Below are 26,011 nucleotides of genomic sequence, written 5' to 3'. Positions count from 1 at the left end.
TTCAACATAATTAAAGTTAATCAATAGTAATCAATTTCATATAATAGCTCACTTTTTTTTTTTTTTCAGACGGAGTCTTGCTCTGTCGCCTGGCTGGAGTGCAGTGGCGCGATCGCGGCTCACTGCAACCTCCGCCTCCCAGGTTCAAGCGATTCTCCTACCTCAGCTTCCCAAGTAGCTGGGATTAGAGGTGTGCGCCACCACGCCCAATAGCTCACATTTATTATGTGGCTACTATATGTGGGTGTTGTGCCCAGCTTATACACATCATTTTATTTAAATCTTATAACAGTCAAATGCAGTAGTTATGAATAAGTGCATTTTTAAATGAGAAAACTGAAGCAGAAAAAAGGCATATCACAGCTAATAAATGGCCAAAACAGTACTCAAACATACATATCTGTATAAGTGAGATTACCTGTGAGCACTTACAGTCTGGCAACGTGATAGACAGACTCAGTACAGAGCCCATTCCTGGACAAAACGCATACACATATTGATGAAATATAACATGGTTTAGTTAAACACACATAAGTTCAAAATAAAGAAAGATATACTCCGAGATAGCAGCATAAACAGCCAGAGTGAAGACTGAACAAACAAATTCAGTACCAATCCAGGGGATGTCAGATTTGGATCTGTATCCCAATAGCTAGGAGTTAGGGTTTCCATGTTTGTTGTTGTTGTTGTTCGTTTGTTTGTTTTTTGAGATGGAGTCTCACTCTGTTGCTAGGCTGGAGTGCAGTGGCACAATCTCGGCTCACTGCATCCTTCACCTCCTGGGTTCAAGCAATTCCCTTGCCCCAGCCTCCCAAGTAGCTGGGACTACAGGCATGCGCCACCATGCCCAGCTAATTTTTTGTATTTTAGTAGAGACAGGTTTTCACCATGTTGGCCAGGATGGTCTCAATCGCCTGACCTCATGATCCACCTGCCTCCCAAAGTGCTGGGATTACAGGCATGAGCCACTGCACCTGGCCGGGTTTTCCATGTTTATGAAGGAAGAGAAAACAGAGAAAATATGGCCTTGGGCCACTTAAGATGTGCAGCTGAACCTGAGGCATCCACATAAGGTTCTAACCCTGATGGGGCTGCCTCACCACACAAGGAAGGAAAGAACATCATCTTCACACACAAGGTCATGGGAGTAGCAAGGACATTTGTTTCTGCTTGAGGCTCTAGGCAGGACAAAAAAGTCTCCACCTTCCCCGTGAAGTATCAAAACCCAAGCCTGAATTGCCTGCAGGTGTGGTGTGTGAATGTACATTTCCACACTGCACTGGTATTCTAAGCAAAGAAACACAAGTAAGGATTTGTCTTATACAGAAATCTCTGGGCCATCCACCAAAAGCAAATAAATCCATTGTACACTATATAGAGACTCTTCTACCCTGGCGTGTAGAACCCCAAAAGAAGAAAATACATATAATGATGATGTCAAAAATTACAATCATATGAGAGAATGATCTACTGTAAGGGAGAATCAGCAGACACAATAAAGAGAAAGATGAGTACGCCCATAATTTCAGATATTATTATGTCTGAAGGATATAATAAAATTGAAAATAAGAACCTTAATTTAAAAGATAATGTAACATGGATGGAGCTGGAGGTCATAATCCTAAACAAATTAATGCAGAAATGGAAAACCAAAGACTGTATGATCTCACCTAAAGTAGGAGCTAAGCATTAAGCACACATGAACATAAATATGGAAACAATAGACACTATGGACTATGAAAGGGTCAGTGGGAAAGGTTAAAAAAAATACACCCACCAAGTACTATGCTCCCTACCAGGCTGATGGGATCTGTACACACAATGTTCACAATGAAATGGTTATTAATGAAGTAATTCACAGAGAGGGAGTCAAAATATCAAAAAACATCAATAGTAACCAGGAAAATTTCAGTAAAGCAAAGAGACAATGTTTTATAAAAATGTCACCAGACTTTTTTTATAAAAATAAAAGTCTTGGAGACAGAGCAAGACTCTGTCTCAAAAAATAAAAAATAAAAGTCTGATGATGTCAGAGGTTTGATGGTGTTCAGTGTCAAGGTTTGCATGGGAATCAGAACCACACAGTCTGCTGCAACCTCTTTGGAGAGTAACAACCCACATGTCCATCAGCAGAGGATAAACAAATGCATTACATGCTGAAATAATATAGGATGGAAAAATCAGAGAAAGAGATTTATAAGTATCAACATGGTGAAACTAGAAAAACTTGTCGAATGAACAAAGCAATTATCAAAAGTAGACCTTGAGTATGAAGGCATTTATATAAATTCTCAAAACACTCAAAGCAAGATTACATATTGCTAATGGTAACATATGTACGCAGTAAACGTAAAAGTATAGAAGGATATGTAGCCACCTCAGGATAAGTAAGGGTTATCTCTGGGAATGAAGAAAGAGAGTTTAATGGGGAAGATTATCTTCAGATCCATTTCATTTAAAACAAAAGCTCTGAAGCAACTATGGCAAAGTATTTTTGTTAAAATCTAAGCGGTGGGTACAAAGAAGTTTGATATGTTACTTTCTGAGCTTTTTTGAAGGTTTGAAATATATTATAACTAAAATCAAGTTTAAAAAAAACTACACAAAGTTTCTGGCTAGTGCAAATACTGAATAAAGCTGCCCCAAATCTTTATGAGTTATAATACAAATAAACAACTATCCCCAACTTTATTACCTGTTTTCAAAATCCTTCTAGATTATAGAAAAAGGATAACTTGTTACATTTTAAACTTGGTCTGTGCATTTGGGAAGAGAGATTTGGCAAGGGTTTTATTTACAAACAAGGAAGATATCCTGGAAGCACTAATTATTAGTCATCTATAGTAAATATGCACATAGATTTTTAAGTGGTGACACCAAATGGGTACTTGGTCACTGTTAGAAGTCATGTTTCCCACATTCTCAGCACCAATAATGACTGAAAGGGCCAGACAGCACTAGGCAGTTCTTGGTTTTCATCAAAACTACATGCTTTAACTGCCAGGAAACTCAGAGTTCACTGAATTGTTGGCATTGCAGTGAATTTAACCTAGTTTGGGGTCTTATTTATTTATTCCTTCTATTACTTAGCTTTTATTTGTGATCCCTTTAAACCAATTCCAAAAGCAATACAAAATAAAAATGAAACATTAAAAAATAATAGAAATGTAAAAAAAAACACTTGTTCTCTTTGATTTTGTGACTATTCATTGATGTGTATTAAAACTTTTTATGATTTCTTTTTTCTCCTGTCTGAGGGTAATTTCCATGTTTTGAAGTCAATGACTATAAATTTCGCTCCTGCAAAAATGCAATTGGAATTCCTACTAGTTGGTTTATTCCAACAACAACCTCTTTTATGCCTTCTATTTAGCCTTCTGTGGAGGTTTACATTATTTACCACTCATTCAGTCATTCATTGATTCAATGAATATTAGTAAGTGCTTACTACATATATTCAAAGCACACATGAAGAAATTCAAAAAGTTACCAGAAATGTGGTCTCTTAAGGAAAGTAATGGTGTCACGTAAAGATTGCCCTTGAGAAATGGTAGACAGATTCAAAAGCATTGCATTCCTTTTGATTCTTTCAGGGCAGCTCCTCGTGTACGAGTTTAGGGGCATACAAGACAGCATTAGTAGCACTTTTGTTAGCCGGTGGTCTCTCATTCCCTAATGCCCACTCGAAGCACCCTTCAGAAGCACATTTTCATCATGCTAAGAATTCACACAGAATTTTAAGAGTCATGACTCCACTATTCTAATTTCAAAATTTACTTACATTATCACAAGCATAGGAAAAAAAGAACATGAAGAATCAGCATTTGAAATGATTTCTAATTGTTCTGAGGTAATCTTGTAGAGTCAGAAAATCTACAACTATAAGAACAAACCCTGTCTATTCTATTTCTAGCCTGACATTCCATGGAAGGCTTTGGCAATTCCAGAATTGCTCCAACTTCTGATAAGAGGCTGTGGTCTTATCTGCCTGTCAAATTACTCAAAACATCTCTTTATAAATAATGCCCAACTTAAATTTTCATTAACAATAAATAGATGGGATCCATAGGGTTGTGTGCAAAAACCAGTGAAGCGTGTTTTCTAGCCTGTGGATGTGGGATAGGTAGGAGGCCTGGCCAGGATGAGGCCAGCACAAAGATGCAATCTTGGGACTTGAAGGAAAGAGTTAAGTGTTATGAGGCATTTAGCTTAGGAAAACTAGGAATTCGGCTTAAGAATATGCCTTTGCTCCTTTCTATCTCAAATTTTACCTCATTCATTTTGATAGGTGGTCAGATTATTCCCTGATTTAACTACTTCATTGTGGCCAGGCATGGTGGCTTACACCTGTAATTCCAGCACTTTGGGAAGCCGAGGCAGGCGGATCACCTGAGGTCAGGAGTTCGAGACCAGCCCAGCCAACAGAGTGAAACCCTGTGTCTACTAAAATACAAACAAATTGGTGGAGCATGGTGGCAAGCACCTGTAATCCCAGCTACTTGGGATGCTGAGGCATGAGAATCACTTGAACCCAGGAGGCAGAGGTTTCAGTGAACTGAGATTGTGCCACTGCATTCCAGCCTGGGCAACAGAGTGAGATTCTGTCTCAGAAATAATAATAATAATAAAATAATAATACTTCATTGCTTTCCCTAAGCTACTAGATTAAATGCAAACTAAGTCCTTAATTTGGAATGCCACGGACTTCATGATCTGGTCTCTACAGCTCTAACTTCATGTCTCCCTGGTATGCCAAGTTTTCCATGGCTGAGATTGATACTTCTCTTCTATTATCCCATAACATCCACTACATCCTTCTACCGTAGCACTCACCACACAGTGCTGTACCTGCTGGCCTACTTCTAATCACTTCACTGTTTACTGGTCATGTAATCTTGTTCATTAGGCATTTGTTGAATGACTGAAAGAATAAATGACAGGAAGGAGACTTTTGAACCTGTGGAGTCCCAAGGCTATGAAACGACAGGTTTGCAACCATCTAATGTATTGTGATAGCCACATTTGAGGAATTCAGCTTGACCCATCATTTTTTTTTTGGAAAAGAGACTGGAAAACTTGTGAAGGTGAAATTTGTTCAGTGCTTTTTATTTACTCTTTCTTCCTGACCTTGGGCGCCCTTGTTCTAGCCTCTCTTCCTGTTTCTATTGTCCCTAAACTAAAGTCATACTGAGATATGAGTGGTAGTGGGTTACTGCTTTCAGCGTCTTTCCACCTTTAAAGGACTTCACTGAAATAAACGTGTTTAGCCCAAAGGGAAACAAATATTTAGTGGATTTCAGATCTAGCAACAAGGAAGAGAAGGAAGGTGTTTGGGGGCTGAGGCTTCCTCAGCATCTCTCAACCCATATTAAGTTAAATAACCCAAATATCTTGCATGCAAAATGCTCCCACACTCCGGGGCATGGAGTAGGAACTCAACTAATTTGAGTTCTTTTCTCCTAAAGTTTGGGTTTTCAACATTTGGCCATGTCTGGAGACATTTTGGGTTGTTACAATTAAGGGAGTGCTACTGGCATCTAGTGGGTAGAGGGCCTTGATGTTGCTTACCATCGTATAGTGCACATATTAACCTCCTGACCCCACCAACAAAGAATCATCCAGGCCAAAGTGTCAATGGTGCTGAGTTTGAGAGAGTTTGCTTTAAGGTAAGTGAAGTTTAATAATGGAAATTTGGAATATGCTAATTCCTTTCTAAGTGGAAATAATTTGCTTTTCCTAAATACTGTGGAGTTCTTCTAATATATGTCTCAGATATGTAGTTTTGTGAACAGTTACACAGGATTCAGGACATGGAAATACCGTTTCCAACCAGGTTGCACATATATTTCATCTCTTACATGTCTCTTTTTGGCAAATGGGGCCATGTACATGAATGCTACTATACACTCAACAGTTTAGATTTTCTTGTTAAATTATAGTTTTTCTTTAAATAGACAATTGGTTGATTGATTTACTTTCATGGGGGTGTTTTCTGTTGAAAATCGGAAAACCTACTAGAAAAATTCTAAAAACTAACAAACAACCTTTAATACCGTGACTAGTAATTGTTCTTTCCCTCCTAGTAGGAAAAAAATACATATATATGCTTTCCATTATTGTTAAAGTGTTTCAGTAAAGTGGGAGACATTCTGTTGACAGGTTTAAAATGTTCAAATACAACTTTGTGTTTTACATTTTAAAGAAAGATCAATTTTAAACAGTGGGGATAGAAAGTCAGTGGGAGTTATGGCCATTTGTGGTGCACGGGAAGCGTGGCCTAAAGAGAAGCGCCCTGGGTTAGGACTCAGATGGTCTGTCTCTTAATCTCATGGTCCTCAAGGTGTGGTCCCTGGAGCAGTAGGGGCGTCAATATTTTCCTGGGGATTTGTGAGAAATGCAAGTTCTCAGGCTCCACTCCAGACCTGCAGACTCACACACTCTGGGTTGGGGCCCAGCACACAAGCCCTCAGTGGGACTCTGATAAACACCAGAGTGTGGGAACTGCAGACCTAAACTCTTTCACTTCTGCTTATATCATGTGGGCAAGTTAGTTACCTTCTCTACCCCTCAGCTTCTTTGTACATTTGTCCCCTTGCATGAGAATGCAAGGAGACTTGGATATAAAGGTGCTTTGTAAACTGAAAAGCATAATGCAGTATTATTAATCCATGACAAATCAGAATTAGAATCAATGCTGTTGAGGACAGAAGGCCTGGACCTCACTTTCAAATGTGTCCTTGAATTTTTCTGTTTGTTACCCCAAAGCAGACATATTCACCCAGGGACAGTGGCTCAGGCCATTTACCAATCAGATAGAGGATTCATGGAAATGACTCAGTGTTTACCAGGGCAAGGAAGAAAACTTGCAAGCCATGCAAAAAAGGCACGCCCAAACAACTAACGAGTGTTAGCATCCTGGCATAATTGTATCTCAATGTACTTGGTCTTTGCCATGACCAATTGTACACTGAACTTCAGTCTCCCTGATAAAGTCTCAGAACTAAAAATACACTGTAAAAATGGCATTGAGTTCTGGCTGGTCACACCATCATCTTGCAAAATGTTCTTAAAGTCTTTATGTTAATCTCTAAATTAATATTTTCAAAATTAATCTCTCATACTATTATTTCCTTCTTCATTGCTAGGCTGCCATGCAATAAATGCTCTCAAATTGTGGAACTGCAGTTGAAATCCTAAAGAGTCAGTGGGTTATTTTTTATTGTGACCATAAAATAACCTGGACATCTTTCTGTGTTGCAGTTGAAGTTTCAGCATGACATTGTGAGAGCCTTTCCCTTTCTCCACACCCCAATTACAGCTTAGCAAAGCCACTATATACTGGAAACTAAGAATTCTAAGCTATTTTATTTCCTCTGTCACATCAAATTCAAAACAGCATCTTAGAAAATTGTGTAGACACTAAAGTAAAATCATTGTAAATGTTATTTCTATTTAGAGCATATAGAGAAGGTAGTAATTTATTTATCCATGGCCAGTTTTGGTCTCAGTACTCACCCATAAAAGCAGAATCTCGTTACCCACTTCCCGGAGTTGTTTTGAGAATTTAATAAGATAGTAAGATATTAAGTACATGTAAAGGATTTAGTGCAGTAGTTGACACATAGTATGTGCTCATTTAAGAACATACATATTTATCTCCAAAAGTTAGTTCAAAGACCTAGGCTTGCTTTTGTGAACAAAGAGGGACTTCTCCCAATTCTACTCACGGCATTTGCATTTTCTTGGTAAGGGAATGGATTCACTTATGGAAATCATGAAAACGGTGATGAGTTTTATTTTTTATTTTTTTTTATTATACTTTAAGTTCTAGGGTACATGTGCACAACGTGCAGGTTTGTTACATATGTATACATGTGCCATGTTGGTGTGCTGCACCCATTAACTAGTCATTTACATTAGTTATATCTTTTAATGCTATTCCTCCCCCCTCCCCCCACCCCACAACAGCCTCCAGTGTGTGATGTGATGTTCCCCTTCCTGTGTCCAAGTGTTCTCATTGTTTAATTCCCACCCATGAGTGAGAACATGTGGTGTTTGGTTTTCTGTCCTTGCAATAGTTTGCTGAGAATGATGGTTTCCAGCTTCATCCATGTCCCTACAAAGGACATGAACTCATCCTTTTTTATGGCTGCGTAGTATTCCATAGTGTATAATGTGCCACATTTTCTTAATCCAGTCTATCATTGATGGACATTTGGGTTGGTTCCAAGTCTTTGCTATTGTGAATAGTGCCACAATAAACATACGTGTGCTTGTGTCTTTATAGCAGCATGATTTATAATCCTTTGGGTATATACCCAGTAATGGGATGGCTGGGTCAAATGGTATTTCTAGTTCTAGATCCTTGAGGAATCGCCATGCCGTCTTCCACAATGGTTGAACTAGTTTACAGTCCCACCAACAGTGTAAAAGTGTTCCCATTTCTCCACATCCTCTCCAGCACCTGTTTTTTCCTGACTTTAAAATGACCACCATTCTAACTGGTGTGAGATGGTATCTCATTGTGGTTTTGATTTGCATTTCTCTGATGGCCAGTGATGATGAGCATTTTTTCATGTGTCTGTGGCTGCATAAATGTCTTTTGAGAAGTGTCTGTTCATATCCTTTGCCCACTTTTTGATGGGGTTGTTTGTTTTTTTTCTTGTAAGTTTGTTTGAGTTCTTTGTAGATTCTTGATATTAGCCCTTTGTTAGATGAGTAGATTGCAAAAATTTTCTCCCATTCTGTAAGTTGCTTGTTCACTCTGATGATAGTTTCTTTTTCTGTGCAGAAGCTTTTTAGTTTAATTAGATCCTATTTGTCAATTTTGGTTTTTGTTGCCATTGCTTTTGGTGTTTTAGACTTGAAGTCCTTGCCCATGCCTATGTCCTGAATGGTATTGCCTAGGTTTTCTTCTAGGGTTTTTATGGTTTTAGGTCTAACATTTAAGTCTTTAATCCATCTTGAATTAATTTTTGTATAAGGTGTAAGGAAGGGATCCAGTTTCAGCTTTCTACATATGGCTAGCCAGTTTTCCCAGCACCATTTATTAAATAGGAAATCCTTTCCCCATTTCTTGTTTTTGTCAGGTTTGTCAAAGATCAGATGGTTGTAGATGTGTGGTATTATTTCTGAGGGCTCTGTTCTGTTCCATTGGTCTATATCTCTGTTTTGGGTTTTATAAAACTGTAGCTTGTTTTGGTCTAGATCATCTGCACAGGTAGCACATGAGCATGAGTTCAGTCATGGGGTGCTTTGGACTTGGCGTTTGGGTTATCAAAGAACATTTGTGAAACAATGGATCGATATGTGAACATATTATTGCACCTCTGATAAGGACAGTCAAATGGAGCAAATTTTTACTGCCAAAATGGGGTACTGATCAACGTGTCCTTTGCCTCCTGATGAAATATAAATTTGGGAAGATAAGGAAACTGCCTTGGTCATTCAGTATGTCATAGAGATTCCTGGCCAATCTTAGTTGTTCACTAACACTGCAATATGCCTTTCCCTATCATATCTCCCAAATGTCTAATTCCAGCAAGGGTTGTTAATAAAAAATAGTGATGATTCATTGAGTACTCACCCTGTGCCAACAAAGTACTCTCACCAATTTAGCTAGTGAACATTTGCAGCTGCATGGAGGCACTGTGCAACATGCTAGGGATTCAACAAGACATGAAAATCCCAGTCTCTCATCCTCACTGAGTCTCATTAGTTTCTTTATCTATTGTAGTCTTCAGTGTAGAAAGGTCTTTTTCTCCCCATTTCATAGCTGAGAATGATGAGGTTCAGAAAGATAAAGTACCTAGCTTATGATCACACTGTGAGTGCATGTCAGAGACCAGATTCAAATCTAGGTTTGCCTAATTCATTTTTAAATTTAATTTTATCTTTTAATTGACATATGATAATTGTACATATTTATGGGATACATAGGGAAACATATTTGTTTCCATACATATATAGTAATCAGATCTGGGTAATTATCATATCCATCATCTCAAATGTTTATCATTTCTTTGTGTTGGGAAGTTCAATATCCTCCTTCTAGCTATTTGAAACTACATAATATATTATTGTTAACCATAGTCATCCTACAGTGCTATAGAACATTAGAATTTATTCCCCTTATCTAGCTATAAGTTTGTTTTATCTTTGAACAAATTTCTCCTTATCTCCCCTTCTTCCTACCCTTTCCAGCCTTTCCAGCCTCTAGTGTCCTCTGTTCTACTTTCTAATTCCATGAGATCACTATTTTTTTAGATTCCACATAAGTGAGAATGTGTGGTTTTTAACATTCTGTTTCTGGCTTATTTTGTTTAATAGACTCTATTATATTCACAATGGCATGCTGTCCCCAACTACACTTAGTGTTTAGCTCTTTTTGTCATGAGAATTCTAAAGTCTACTCTTTCAATGAAGCAGTCACAGATCCAGAGTGACTCTTTGCACTTAATTTTGTTTAAACTTTGTCTCAGGATTTAAACGATGGCTGCCATCTATGCATGGGTTACTTACTGGGTTCCAGGCACCATGGATCTTTTGCTTACAGTTCCTTGTTTAACCTTCACATCAATCCAGTGAGGGAAGTGTTTTTACCTGTTGCTATCTGCATCTGCAGGTGAGGAAACTGAAACCCCAGAGTTAAGTAAGTGAAAATGTTTCAATTCAAACCTAGTTCTCTGATTTTACACACTGCATTTGCTTTCCATAGTGGTGGAGGGTAGAGGTGAATATGAATAATGTGATTCTGGATTATTATTTCTTTCCAGTGTATTCAATGAAGGCAACCTGAGTATAGCTCTGATTTGTAAATAACAACATTGAAGTTTAAAATTCTTACTCCCCAGCTTATTAGCCTCATAGTCTTTGAAAACTTTGATTCATTCTTCTGATCTACCAAAGAAAGCTAAGCATACTTTCCACTGTTACTATAAGGATTAAATGAGATAATTTATGTAAAAATGCTTTATGAATTATAAATCAAAGAGGAAAGTGAAGTATTAGATACTTAAGTGTCCTTAACTTTGTAAGGTGGGGGTATGAGTTTATAATTCTAATAAGTAAGCTAGTGTTTTCTTGGTCCCAGCTTCAAGGCAGCTCATGCCTGGAGGGAACTGTTAGCACTTTCCTTGCCACTACAATGATCCTGTATGTGCTTGCCTTCCTCACTTGACAGCAAAAATCTGGAGAACAGGCACCATGAGATATTCATGTCTTTCTGTCTCTGGTGCTTGGTACACACACCGAAAGGAGACCCTTAATAAATATTTTAAAGAATGAATGAATGAAACAATGAATGGATGAATGAATTGAATTGTCTATTGGAAGGTGAGAGTGTGAGGGGAACATCAAGCCCTGGTAACTCATCCTCAGGTTCTGCTACTAACTAATGGCATGAGCACCGTTAGCCATCAGAGATGGTCCAAGATTCATATGGACCTTTCACATATGGAAGTATTATATCTCTTTAACTACCTGAAACTATGAAAATACTAGCTTTTGGCTGGGTGCGGTGGCTCACGCCTGTAATCCCAGCACTTTGGGAGGCCAAGGCGGGCGGATCATGAGGTCAGGAGATCGAGACAATCCTGGCTAACACAGTGAAACCCAGTCTCTACTAAAAATACAAAAAATTAGCTGGGCGTGGTAGCGGGCGCCTGTAGTCCCAGCTACTTGGGAGGCTGAGCAGGAGAATGGCGTGAACCTGGGAGGCAGAGCTGGCAGTGAGCCGAGATCACACCACTGCACACCAGCCCGGGTGACAGAGCAAGACTCTGTCTCCAAAAAAAAAAAAAAAAAAAAACAGAAAGAAAGAAGAGAAAATACTAGCTTTTATACTATCAGATGGTATGCCCTAGATTTATGAATTTATGGAAATTAAAGTTTTTAATACTTTACATTTCTGTGATTTAAATGTACACATTCTTAAAGATTTAGCCTTGATTTAGCCTATAAAATGGGTGGCCCCATGCCCCAAGTTGCCCAAAAAGTCCAAGTGTTTAATCTCCTGTCCTAGGGTAATTATTAGTTCTCCTTTCATTCTCAAAAATGTTTTGTCTTAGACAATTAAAGATAAATGGACACGGATATCACTTGCCAGATTTCTCTGCTCCCACTAGACACTGGAGGGAGCAGTATAGTTAAATGGTTAGGAGCATATGGGCTTTGAGGTCTAACAGCCTGGATTTTAGTACTATTCTCTTTATTTACTAGCTGTGTAATCTTGGATGCATTATTAACCTTTTAAAATGTTATTAATAATTACTGTTATTAAAAGGAGGTTAATAACAGTATCTACTTCAGCAGTCATTGTGATGATTAAATGAGATAACACATGACAAGGAAGAGCAGAAGGCCTAGTGTGCAATAACCACTCAATAGCTGTTGATTATCTGCTATGAATGTAATTTTTCCCCTCATTTTTGTCCCATTGAGTTGGAGCACATCCACTAATAAAGGTATTTGGCTGTATCTGGACCTGTGCCTAGGGGAAGAGCTCAGGAAATAGGCTATGATGGCAGACAAAAATGTGGTGGTAAGTGGCTTATAAGTGATAAGGGCTCATAATCTGGCAGATCAAGATAACTTTCCAGAGAATGGAATCATTGTCCCATGTCTCTTCCTCCCAATCAGCTATATGCCCCATGAGGAGATGGACTATATCTGACTTTTTAACCATTAAAAAATTTGATTCTGAGCACCTAGCCCAACACCTGGCATATATGAAACATTAAATAGATATTAAATGGAAAGTAAATAAATTGGGATAGAGTATTCAATTCACATATATTTATGCACATATATGAAGCCACCATTTCTTGTCTTTTACCTCCAAGCCAACCACTGCCCTTTATGATATAAAGACTTAGTCAATCAGTTTTGCCAGTTCAATCCAAGCTTGGCCTTTGGCCCTGCTGTTGGTTGAAGATCTTTGATATGGTGGTACAATTCTTGGTTTCTTCTGTTTCTGAGGAAATCTGCCATCTCACTGAATTATCAACTGAGGAGTCCCCACAGCACTGGAGGCTGGGGAAAAGGGATGGCAGGGAAGTAAAAAGACATGGAAGAGCTATTTCTTGTATTCCCAGGACATACATACTTAACTTATGAATAATCTTTTATGGAGCACCTGCTATGTGGTGAGCACTGTATTCTGCACAGGAGACACAGATATGAATAAGACAAGGTCCTTGTTGAGAAGTTGAGTTCAAGGGACAGATAAGGAGTGTTCTGGGGCAATGTCTTAAGTGCAATAATAGAAGTCCATTTAAGACATAATAGAAGCATAGAATGAGGACTGGGAGAGATAATTACTTCTGCATGTGAGCATTGTGGAAGGCCTCATGGAGGAGAGACACTTGAATCAAGTCTAAAGAGCAGATCTGCAAAATGAATAAACAAAAAGGACATAGGCATAGGTAAAGAGATAATCATTTGCAGAGGGATGGGATGAACAATGCTAACAGTGTGGGAAGTGATCAAGAACATGCTAGAGGTAAGAATGCTTGAATCATCAGAGGCAGAGGTGAGAAAGGGAAGGGAGACATCAGTGCCTTAATATGTCAATTGCTTGACTTAAGGAACATAAATTTATTTCTCCATGCTTCACTTTTTTTATCAAGAAGATGGGGATAATAAAAATACCAACATCATGGGGTATTTGTGAGAATTAAATGAAATAAACATCAGTTATCTTATATTATGATTACTAAGATTATTATTACTCTAATATCTGTTATTACCATAATAATGATTATTACTATAATTATTATTCTATTATAATATATTATATATCATATGATTTATACATTTTTAACATATAACATGTATTATATACTAATATATAAAATATATACTAATATATACAATTATTATTATACTCCTGGATTTGAAGATTTGAAGAGGTAGTAGAATGCTCACAGATTGACAGAGATAAGGATGATGGTTTCTAAGCATAAGTAATTTACATCAAAAACCTCAGCCAACACAAATGCTCTAGAAGTTAGTGGATTAAATACTTTGTGGTGTGGTCAAAATCCTAAATTTCTTGGGACAGCCAATCTGGCAAAATCATTTAAGTCAGTTAAAGTGATAGAAATGTAGACTTACTCAAATCCCACTTTCAAATAGTTCCCAAGATGCCTTATCTGTATAGAGTGGAAATTTAAAACCAGGGTAAATGTATATTAAAATAATGAGAATGGACGATGTTGTTTTTTTATCACATTCAGGCAGAGTTCATAATCAATGAATCTTCAAAGAAGTAAAAATAATCTGTTATTGAACTTATTTATTAAAAATAAAAGCTTAATTCTTATTTCAAAAATGACTACAGATGGTGATTTACCAGAGAAGAGACAAGAGAAGAGCTGGGGCATTGACTTGTCCTGGTCATCAGGCTGAATAAAAGCCTTCCCTTGGGGCTTTGGAGTGAGGCAGCAATGTCTTAGGAAAGACAGTATGCAAAGGAAGGTTGTTTCAGTGGAGTTTCCGTGAAATCCAGGAACACTGAGATGAATCAAACTGGAGTGTCCTTAGTCTGCATGATTTCTGTGCCATTTGGGCACGGAAGAATAGATAGCATGCAGAGAAGAGAGAGAACTTCGTTACCTGACTTAGTAGGCCAACACTGGTGGGCTGTGCCCAGTGACCACCCTGTCATTATCCCAAGTATCTTACAGGAATGTGATCCTCCACTCATTCACTTTCAGGTATTTCTCATGTGTGAAGTCTGATTCACATGACCCTGATGTTCAACAATTGCTACTCCCAAGGGTTTGAAATTCTACTCAGACTAGATTAAAAGATTAGGCCCTGCTAGTTTTTGTGACTTTATCTATATCACTGTATTTTGTTACCTAAGTCATTTGTATTTCAACTCAGCAAGAAAAACTAATAACACAAGTACTTTAACATTTTTTTAGAAATTATTCAGGTTTAACAAACAGTTTAGATGATAGGTTCTGATTTTTTCTTATGTGAAAAATTGCCTTATACTTTACCTCATTTTGTTATGTATAGACATAGCCCTTGTCTCTGCTCAAGGTAGCCATGGCACTGTTGTTTTTTCCTGCAAAATTCTGTGAAATAGCAGTGCAAAAAGTATTTAGATAGTAATAGACAGCAGAGTTGGGGCCAGGCTGGAGGAAGAACTGTGGCTGCAGTTTGAAATGCTTTGAACTCTCAAGGCAATGAGCCAGTGGGGTGCAAATAACTTTGATTTTCCTTTTCTACAGCTCTTCTCTCTGCACGTTTCCATCTGTGACTACTTGCCCCACGTTCAAAAGGAAAGGGTAGTGATATGTGGTAGGGTTCATGGTCAATGCATTTCAGAATTCATTAGAAAGGAGAGCCAACAATCCTGACATGCAGAGCGATAGGCTTTCTGCATGGGCAATTTAGGGTAAGGTTTTAGCCATTATTGTATTCATTCATTCATTCATTTGACAAATATTTATTATCTACTATGTGTCAGGCACTATACAGCTTTTGGGAATTCAGGAGTAAACCAGACAGAAATGAAACAGGGAGGGATGATAGGGAGTGTTGGTATAGAGTTGCAATTTTAATAGGATTATCAGGAAAGACCTCACCGATAAAATAATATTTTTATAAAAATCTGAAGGAGATAGGAGAGCAAGTCACATGGCTATCTTCAGAAAGAACATTTTGGGCAGGAGGAATGTGAGGGCTGAGGCTCTGACCTAGAAACCTTCCCAATACGGTTAAGGAACAGCAAGGTCTAGAGCAAGGGCAGTTGAGTATTAAGAGTGTCAGGGAGTTTATGACAGGAGGGTCTTGCAGATCAATATAGGAACTTTGGCTTTTTACTATGAATAAGTTAGGAAGGATGTGGGCAAAGGAGGATGTGGGCAAAGGAGGCACATGAGCTGCCTTGCATCCTAGCAGGATATCAGTCTGATGGCTGTGTGGAGGATATATGAAGAGGGCCAAGGGTAAAAGGCAGGTGTACTAGTTAAGAAGCTGCTACAGAGGCAGGGGGAATAGTTAAGAAGCTGCTACAAATAAACAATGGTGGTTTGGATGAGGCTGTTGGTAGTGAAGTCATGAGAAGTGGCTAAATTCTGGATATATTTAATTGGAAATGATGCTCACAGGGGCTTCTACGGAAACTGATCCAAGTCAGGGGAGATTAGTGGAGTAAAATTTTGGAATTTTTCAGAGAATTTATCATGGTCGGTGTGGGCTTAGCACCTGCCTTGCAATGCTAGTGACCCACACCCATCCTAGAGTGAAGAGGTTACCTAAGGAAAAATTCAGCCAGTTGGCAAATGTTTGCAGACAAGCCATTGCAGGCAGGGAGTGCTGAAGGCTTCAATGTCATTCAGATCCTCCGATTGACTGGGTGAGAAGCAGGCTGCAAGCTTTAGCAGATGGCAGGAAGTCCGTTCCCAAGATAATTCTGGGGTGACCTCATGCATGGTTGTCCCCGCATTAGGTCAGAAAAGGCATCTGATTTGAAGAGAAATAGGCCAAAAAAATATGACCTGAGAAAGTAGACCCTTAGTCCGTAACCAAAATGACTATTTAAGGACCTTGGTGATAAAGAAAGCATAATCAAGAAAGAAAAGAAAGAAAGAAAGAAAGAAAGAAAGAAAGAAAGAAAGAAAGAAAGAAAGAAAGAAAGAAAGAAAGAAAGAAAGAAAGAAAGAAAGAAAGAAAGAAAGAAAGAGAGAGAAAGAAAGAGAGAAAGAGAGAAAGAAGGAAGGAAAGAAAGAAAGAGAGAGAAAGAGAAAGAAAGAAAGAAAGAAGGGAAAGAAAGAGAAAGAAAGAGAGAAAGGGAGAAAGGGAGGAAGGGAGGAAGGGAAGAAGGGAGGGAAAGAGAAAGAAAGAAAGAAGAAAGAAAGCGAAAGAAAGAAAGAAGGAAGGAAGGAAAGAAGGAAGGAGGGAAGGAAGGAAGGAAGGAAGGAAGGAAGGAAGGAAGGAAGGAAGAAGGAAGGAAGGAAGGAAGGAAGGAAGGAAGGAAGGAAGGAAGGAAGCCAGCCTGTGTTTAATGCTTAGACTTGTGTTTCCCAATGTGGTAACCATTAGCCACCTGTGGCTATTTTTTGTGCACTTGAAAAATGGATTGAGATGTATTGAAATTGTAAACTACTTATGGATTTCAAAGTATAGTAACACTATAAAATATCACTTTAATAAATTTTATATTGATTACATACTGAGGTGATAATGTATTGCATATATATTAAATATATTAACATATATTAAAATTATTTTTACCTATTTCTTTTTATTTAGAAGATTAACTATCAGAGATTTAAAATTATACACATGGCTCACATGTACTCACATTACATTTCTATTGGGTAGGACTGTTTTAGAGTGTGCAAAACACTTTCCCAGACATTAAGCCATATAATACTTCAAGGTAAACGCCAATTTATCTCCGTTTTACTTGAAGAAGTCCAGGTTCTAAGAATACCTGCCAAAGAATCCCTGGCCAGTGGTTGAAACTCTTACTCTGTCAGTCATGATAAGAAGACTATGTATCAAGAATGTAATTCATGGATATTCAAAAGCTCTAGTAGTTTAATTGGTCCACATTTGGTCTAACCCAAACACAAGCTTTTTTTTTTTTTTATGGAAACAGGTTTCAGTGGCCCTACTCCCAGATGTAACATTTTGTCCTTTAGAGGTCTGTTCCATCCTCACATCTGGTATCCCTCATTATAGATATATTTGAAGCACAGAAAAGTCCACAGAAAAGTGTGTACCATGGCTGGGACATCAAGGCTTCTCCCTGAAGAAATGGAGTTCTTTCTTGATGGTGGCTCTGCTCACAATAGGGCCATCTCTGCATCTCTGGCTACAGAGTTGTCACCCATTGTGACCCCTAGAACCTGGATGGGTTGTACATAATTCTGCAGGACTCCAAGAGATCCTTGTTCACATGATAAGCTGGTTTTGATTTCCTCAAGGCCTGGTTACAGAGTGGGAATGAAGAAACTAAAATTTATTGAATTCCTACGCTGAGATAAGAGATGGATCTGCAGTGGTAGCAGGCTGCCTGGATATGGATCAGAAAACTCATCGCCATCAACAAGCATGTTGAGAAGGACAGACAGGGTCCTTGGCATCATATAGTCTCCGGACATTGGCAGCTCCCAGTGCCTCTCCAGATCCTTGGGTAAACTTAACACTATATGTCTTATATCTATAAACAGACCCTGCTATCAGAACTCTCAAAGACTATTTTGGGCATTGCAGTATCTAAAAGCAATCAAGATACTTAGGCACTTAGAAGTAACTTCAGACTTAAGTTATTTATATATGGTTATATGCAATGCAAAGAGTATGCAGTTGATTCTTTACTGACCTTTATACACACATTTTAATTCATTATCAGAAAGCATTATATTCAAACAGTTGGAATATTGACAGATATAGATATAGATAGATATTTGAGAGTCAGTAAGTGTTGGTAAAATGGGTTTTCATCTATGAGTTGTCATTTGAGAGGCTCAAGAAAAATAACTTCTAAATGTTTTGTTTATATAAATTTCATGGTGATTTGGACTCTACCATTCTTTCACGTTCTGTTTTTTGGTCCTTTTCAAAAAAGACTTTTGAGAAAGCCTACAGATTGGATTAATTCACTGTAAATTAGTAGAAACTTAGATGTGAAAAAGGCAGCTTTTTAAAAAAGGTAAGCTAAGACCCCAAAGCCAGAAACTCCAACTTGAAAATAATCCAAGATCCAGAGGTGATGCTAAAAAAACCAAAATATTGCCAATAAAATTATCTATGACCTCAGTCCAGGAAGAAGAAAGGGAGGTATCCACAGCACCATCAAGACTCCATAGGACCCTCTCCTGTGAGCTCTCCTGTGAGCTCAGAAGGTTCCAAAAACAATTGAAGAATACACAATATATAAGTAGAGAAGATCAACATCCAGAGCACTGGAAAATCTGCAGTTTTTTTAAAAAAGGTATATAAATGTAAAAGATAGAGGGAAGAAATGAATTCATCGCTTGTTATTAATGCTAACAGCTGACAGAGAAAGCTGAATTCTTCTTTCACTTATTTCTATATTGTATACCAAAAAGTATATTTTTTGTACTGGAAATACTAGGCCAATTACGATGAACAGGCAATTGATGAGGACCCCTGGGCCAGATGACAATGTGTCCCCAAGTGATCATTTCTATCTTTCCCAACTCCCATTAAAACCATATACATGATACAGAAATAAAGGTGAGGAGACCAGCACCCTCACTGAAAACTAGAAAAGAATGTTATCACCATAACAGAAACACTAAGATATTTCTGCCAGTAATGGAGTATGAGAGACCATTGGAAGGAGATGTTGTCAACTCCTGATTTCTCATCTTGGGGAAATAAGCAGCACCTTCGGATGTAAGTTCAGGAGGTTTTGGTGCAATTCCCTAACTCAGAGTTACTATGCTGGAAATGGCGCTCTCCCTCCAGGGCAGTGAATGTAATTGGAAACTACTGGTATTCCTGGGCTGCCTTCAGAATTTATGCCCAGTGAAAGTGGTGGCAGGAATTGACTATGGCATGACAGGAGTTGTGTCCTGGCTAGGGTGGCAGCACAAGGAAGAAATCTAGGCAATGCCGCTGCCTATATCTGCCCCAGGAAACCAGATCAAAACAAAGGCCAGGTCCCATTAGTACTAACCTCCTAGTGATGGTTGTTTTATTGAAAGCAGAAAACAAATGATGCCAAGACAGCTCACCGCCAGGAAAGCTGGCAGCTCTGGCATTTTCCGTGTCACTTCTGGGAAGAGCTTGAAAGACTTGAAAGTCCATTACTAGTTCTAAAAAAAACTGAGAAAAGCCCATATTGTAACTAGGAATGAGTAACTTCTTAATACAACAAAGATTTATCTAAAAAAATTACAATAATCCCGCCCACTGGTAAAATGTTAGTTTCAGATCTATTAATGTCAGGAATAAGATAAGATGCCCACCATGAGAGCTGTTATCAACATATTTTCTGGAAATCACAATCAATGGAATGGTTCACGAATGTGAAAGTGTGTAAATATTAGAAAGGAAGATGCAAACTTGTTGTTGTTTGCAGATGCCATGATAGAAAACCTCATGACATTAACTAAAAAAAAAAGGGAGACAATATTAAGAAAGGTGGTCAAAATGCCTTAGTTAGATGCCTATATAACAGTTCATTTTTTCTGAAATAAGACTGTTTGCAAAAACTACAAAATATAAAATAACTGAATAGTAACTAAACAACTAAAAGTAGGATCAAGTTTACTGAGGGACAGATAAGGAGACATCACTATATAAAGGGCATGATGAGTGCTAGGTGCTCAATAATGGCATCCAAATGAAAATAAGCAAAGAACATGGAATACAATTCCTAAAATAAGAAATGCAGATAGTTAAAAATATTCAAACAGATGTTCAGTCTCACGTTAAAAATTCAAATGTGTAATGTGATATTATTTGTTTCACTTGTCAGATTATCAGAGATTTAAAATATTGCTAACACCAACTGCTGAAGATGATGTGGAGAATTCAGTGCTGTCATACAGAGCCGGGAGGAGCATCATTTGATGGCATGACCTTTCTGGAGGAAAAATAGCAAAATCTACAAAAGTCATCAGCCAAGAAATGCCACTTCTGGAAGTATATCAGAAAACATCACTAAGTTTTATGCATAAGAATACTAATTGTTGTGTTTCTTATACTTTGAAAATGTTTAGAAATAACCTAAATAGGTTAATGGTATGGGATTAAAATGCAGTATTCTCTAATACTAGGCATAAAATGCAACATTCATGCAAAATACCTAGTAAATTATTCACATGCTATTACCCAAATACAAAAATGGGCTACAAAACTGTGGTCTATAACATAATCAAATTTTTACATACAAGAGTATATTGCTTGCATAGAAAAATGCATGGAATGAAAATAGAAGTGTTTGTGTATATATGTACATATATACCTATATGAGAGAGATTGATCATCACTCTTAACCCAGGGCAATTTAGCTCTTCAATCAGTGAACATTAGGCAGTATCTGAGGACATAGTTTGTTTGTCACAACTGGACAGGGTGGTAATAATAGCATCTAACAGGTAGGGCCCAGGGATGCTGCTAATATCCTACACTGCACAGGACAGCTTCCCACAACAAATAATTATCTGGACCAAAATATTAATAATGCTGAAGTTAAGAAACCTTGACACATGTGAATATATATCTATATTTATAGTACTTATGAGAACATTCTTTGTTTGACTTGTCTTTGCTCCTTTATATTTTTCTGTGGTTCAAATGTTTTTGAAAATAGCACTAGATTATTTTCAGAATCAGAAAAGTTAACAAAATGATATCTAATTGGGGAGGTTGCCCTTAAAGAGTCACATTCTCCTTGCCTCTTAATTCTTGACCAATCTTTCTCCTCCTTTTTCTGAATGGCTATAATACTTCTAGTTGGTATGACATCATTTAAGATAATTTGTAATTCACTTGGTTTTATTATGATATACTTTTCTGTGTGTTCATCTGAACTCTCTCCAATTAAATTCAGGAACCACCACAATTTGAGAGGAGGGATCATGCTTCCCAGTTGCCTATCCTAGAGCCCAATATATGGGAAGTCCTTGGTACCTGCTAAGGAAAGCATGGAATAAAGGAAGGAAAAAGCAAAGAGAGAAAAGAAGGGAGGGAGGAAGAAGGAAGAAAAGGCTAAAGACTTTATAAATCTTTATACTTTCCCCTGCCCTTTCCCACCCTGCACCTGGCTCAGGGCAGCCCACAGAACAGGCACCATTATATGGGGGGAGGGGGAGCAATGTGGTATAGCAGAAATGGCACTGGCTTTGGGGTTAGAGAAGTGGGTTTAAAGTTTGATCTTGCAACTCACTATTTTATTTTTATTTATTTTTGATTTAGCAAACACAGTGCTTCCTATTTGCCAAGCACTGTACTAAACCTTGCAAATATTTCTTGTGTCATACTGGACAAATGCATGAAGTCTCCAGAGACCTGACTGTTCATCTTTAAAATGGGAACAATAGTACCTTGCATGGTTGTTGTAAAGTTTAGAGGCGATAATGTATATAAAGTGCTAGGGACAGGGCATGATGCATGGTAGATGCTCAATACATGGGGTGATTTTCATCATCGTCATTGTCATTATTTCCATAACTCTGATCACTCAATAAAGCCTTTTCAGATGATAAGTTAATCATCCTAATAGACTGTAAGATTTAAAATAGATCTTGAAACTATTTCTACAAATGAATTACTAGCTTGTTATAGGGTAGGACTGCTGTTTACACACTCTTGAAGGAAGAAATATTATCTTCTTTTTTGGAAGATCATCCTGGCTGGCTGACTGCAGAACCTGAGGCATATTATACAGACAGGGTGGGGGAAAGGGAGGCAGCACCCAGCCATATCATCTGAATTGACCTCAGGAGCAGTGGGTGGCCTTCCTGTGCATCTGTCAGTCATCAGTGTTCTCAGCAATCTGTCTCAACCACTCTATCTTTGATCGTTGGTAAGCACCATGACTGCATGCTATATTCCTGGAAGCTGTGCTTGAAGACCAAAAACTGAGTTGTGGACTACAGGGTAGAAACATGGAGAGAGAGAAACTGCTGAAGCAAGGCGAAGAGAGTGCTTGGCACTACAGGGAAATAGATTATTAACAGATATGGGAGGAATGACTATTGAGTTTTCAAACTTTGCACATGATCCCAGCATGTTATGCTACATGGAATAAAGTGACATCAGGGCCCGTTGACCCTGGAACTTGCCCGGAGCTGAGTTAGTTCAAAGGAAAGATATGAAAGATGGGAAGCTTGACTAGAAGAAACCCAGATGGATGGGGTGGGGTTTCCTTGGATTTACTTCATTGGTGTATTCAATTCACCTCCCAAAGTTTTCCCAATCAATAAGTCAGGCAACCAAAGTATTTCTTTAACAACTCTTCTTACATGTCAAGCTCATCTGAAGTGATTATTCCTTTGCCTTCTGATAACTTCACTCAAAATTCAAAGTCCCTCTTTCCCCTTTGTTATGATATCTCTCTCTTATGTTTAAACACTCATTTAAGGCGTGTTTTTCTCTATTCACACCTTCCCAGATAACACTGGAGGGCATTCTAGCCCAGTCTTCACTGTCCTCCATACTCCAGAAAGCTAAATATGTCTTTTAATCCTGTAACCCAGCCTTTAGCACTAAGTGGCCTTCCAGCTTATCTTGGTCCAAATGGTTCCATGCCCATATTGTGGAGACATCTGTTACCAACTACTGCTCCTTCACCTGATCAGTTCTCTGTCTTCCATATGTGTGTAGACCTTTTCCTGCCTTCCTTTCATCCCTAGGACCCATTCAAATTTCCAGGATAACATCAAGGATACCAATTAGCTAGCATCCTGAATATTTTTCCCATCCCTCTCCCATGGAAAAATTGCCTATCCCAAAGATTTGCATTATTCGTTTCCAGAAATATGTTGGCACCTGGCATTTTATAATTGCTACCCCCAGATGCAGACACTGTAGCTGCACTGTCTCCAAGTCAACCTCTGTACCAAGCCCTTTAAATGGTATGTCTCATCTGATTAGCAAAACAATTTAATAACTACTACTACTGTCTTCAATTTACAGAGGCAAGAGGAGAGATGAAGTGAAGTAAAATAGCTTCTCTGAGGTCATATAGCTATAGGTAGTGAAGTAGAGATACTAAGCCAAGTTGGTCTGCCTTCAGAGACCATATTGTAAAAATTCCACACTAGATGGCTTGACTGAGGCTTTATCTTTACTCATCATTCTAATAAAAGGAAAACAACACTTGCATTGTGGTTTTCAAAAAGATTTTTTAGAACTATTTCATTTGATCCTTACAATAGCCCTGTGAATTAGAAGAAGAATCTCAGGCTGAAAGTGAAGACCAGTGTCACTGTCCCAGGTTGGTTCCTCCAGGGAACTGACTCTAAGGGAGAGGTTAGTGTGCAGGTCATTCGTTAGGGAGTAGGTTGTGGTTCAGCACCCATGGAGGGGAGAGGAAGGAAGCGGGGTTGGCAAAACCAAAAGTCAAGCCTGGTGCAGGCTCAGTGGCAGCCTCCACCAAGCCTGGGAGCTCTGGAGGTAGAATGACCCTAAGTACAGGTCAGGAGGCTGAGCCTCATTACCTCACAGTGATGGGTCATTGGATATGGACTGATCCTGGCAGGCTGTGTGATCTTGTGTCTGTCAATTTTCTGCTGCTGCTGCTGCTGCTTCTGCTGCAATCTCTGTAGAGGCTGGTAGCTGAAGGAAACCTGAGTAGGTTGTTGAATTGTCCCTAACACTTACCAAATAGTCAATGATGTACCCAGAATAAAAATCTGGTCCACATATACCCACACAAACACCCTTGCCCGTGTACCACACAACCTCTCTAGAGAGACTTTCTCTGTACTGACAATTCTTAGCTGATTCTGAAGCAAAGTCAGAATCCAATAATTTGTGCTGATCAGGTTGCTATTTCCAGCTGCTTACATGGGTACCCAAAGTAGATGGTGGCGGGTGTCCTAGTGGGAGTAATGGTTACGGAATATCAAAACAGGTGAAAGTGGAACCTATGCCACAGTATTGCATCTATTACAAGAGAAGACTAAAATTTCCTGAATTAGAAATAATGGTGAGGCATTGTTGAATTATTTGGTGCCCTTGAAAATTTATATAGGAAGAGAAGAATTCTAATTTTTTGAGGAATATATATAAAACTTGATGCAAAAATGTGATCAGAATTGGCTTTTCACTTGTTAAAAATTACGAATTTACTGTATTTCTCTAATCAATTGTTTTGCAGGCTCTTGCTTTTTCAGCCCCAAACTGCATTCCAATCCGAAAGCCACCATCTGGGAATGTGTTTATTTTTATTTACCTTCACATAGTATAGCTTGTCAGATTTTCCCTTTGGTGGTTTTAATAGAATCATCTGTAGTTGAGTTAAAGCCCCATATCTCTTTGAACTTCCAAGATTCTTTGAATTATCTGAATTATTCTCACTGTTCTAAATATTTTTTTCTCAGTAGAAATCAACAAGAAACCAATCAAGAAAGACTCCCCTCTGAATATTTTTCCTCAGGGAGTTGGAAAGTTATAGTCATTTGGGTAGGGCTATGATGGCAGGTGGCTCCTGATAGTGGTGGCAGTAATTTTGTTCTTGATGGTGGGGTAATGTTGTTGGGTGATGTTGTTGAGGGGTGATGTTATCGTTGGGTAGGAGTGATGTTACTGCGTGGAGTAATGTTATTGATAACGGTGTTGGTGGTGATGGGGTGATGTTGCCAGTAGGAGTGGTGTTGCTGATGGTAGTGGTAGTGAAGGAGTGATGTTGGTTGGGGTAGTGGTGGTGGATAATACTGTTTTTGATGCTAGTGACAATGATGATTGTGAGTTATACTAAGAAAGTCACATTTCAAACCATCTATCAAGAAGGAGCTAAATATGAGTTAGACGTATATGTTTCTTGTCCAGCTTCTCAAATATTTAAGGCAGAATGGGGTGAATAGTATTAGATAAAATCCTTTTCTGAGACACATGACTTCAAGATGGCCAGCTAGAGGCATCTGGTAGGCACTTGCCCTACAAATAAGAACTGAATTAGCAGGTAGATAATCACATTTCCAATAGATCACCTAAGAGAATACTGGAATTCAACCGAAAAGTGACAGCAAACATCTAAAGCAATGAAGGAGAAGGAAGTGAGGCAGCCTACTCTACAGGGCTTGGCTGGGGGCCTGAAAAGGCTCCCTAACATGGGAAAAAGTAGATGAGTGACCCTCAGTGGTCCATATTCCCACCACATACTACTGCATCCTAGCCACAGGAAAGCCCCTTAACCTCAGCGGGCCTCATGACTAACACAGGGAGCTGCCTTGAGACAATGTGAAGACATTGCTCCAGAGATGGAATTCATGCTGGGTCCCAGAACCTATCTGAGTCGTAAGCAGCCACACCAAGAGGCTATTCCTGCAGTAATACTGCATATTCC

General features: G+C 38.6%; 1 non-coding gene across 1 annotated transcript; it reads right to left on the bottom strand.

The window, feature by feature from the left end:
* Positions 1 to 5,981: 5,981 nt before the first annotated feature.
* LOC116479766 (U7 small nuclear RNA) lies at positions 5,982 to 6,046 on the bottom strand. Its single transcript, XR_004371279.1, has one exon. It is a non-coding gene; the product is annotated as a U7 small nuclear RNA (small nuclear RNA).
* Positions 6,047 to 26,011: the final 19,965 nt, after the last annotated feature.

Source organism: Hylobates moloch, unplaced genomic scaffold, assembly GCF_009828535.3.
Source record: "Hylobates moloch isolate HMO894 unplaced genomic scaffold, HMol_V3 SCAFFOLD_12, whole genome shotgun sequence".
Classification (NCBI taxonomy): Eukaryota; Metazoa; Chordata; class Mammalia; order Primates; family Hylobatidae; genus Hylobates; species Hylobates moloch.
This window is presented reverse-complemented; position numbering and strand designations above follow the sequence as displayed.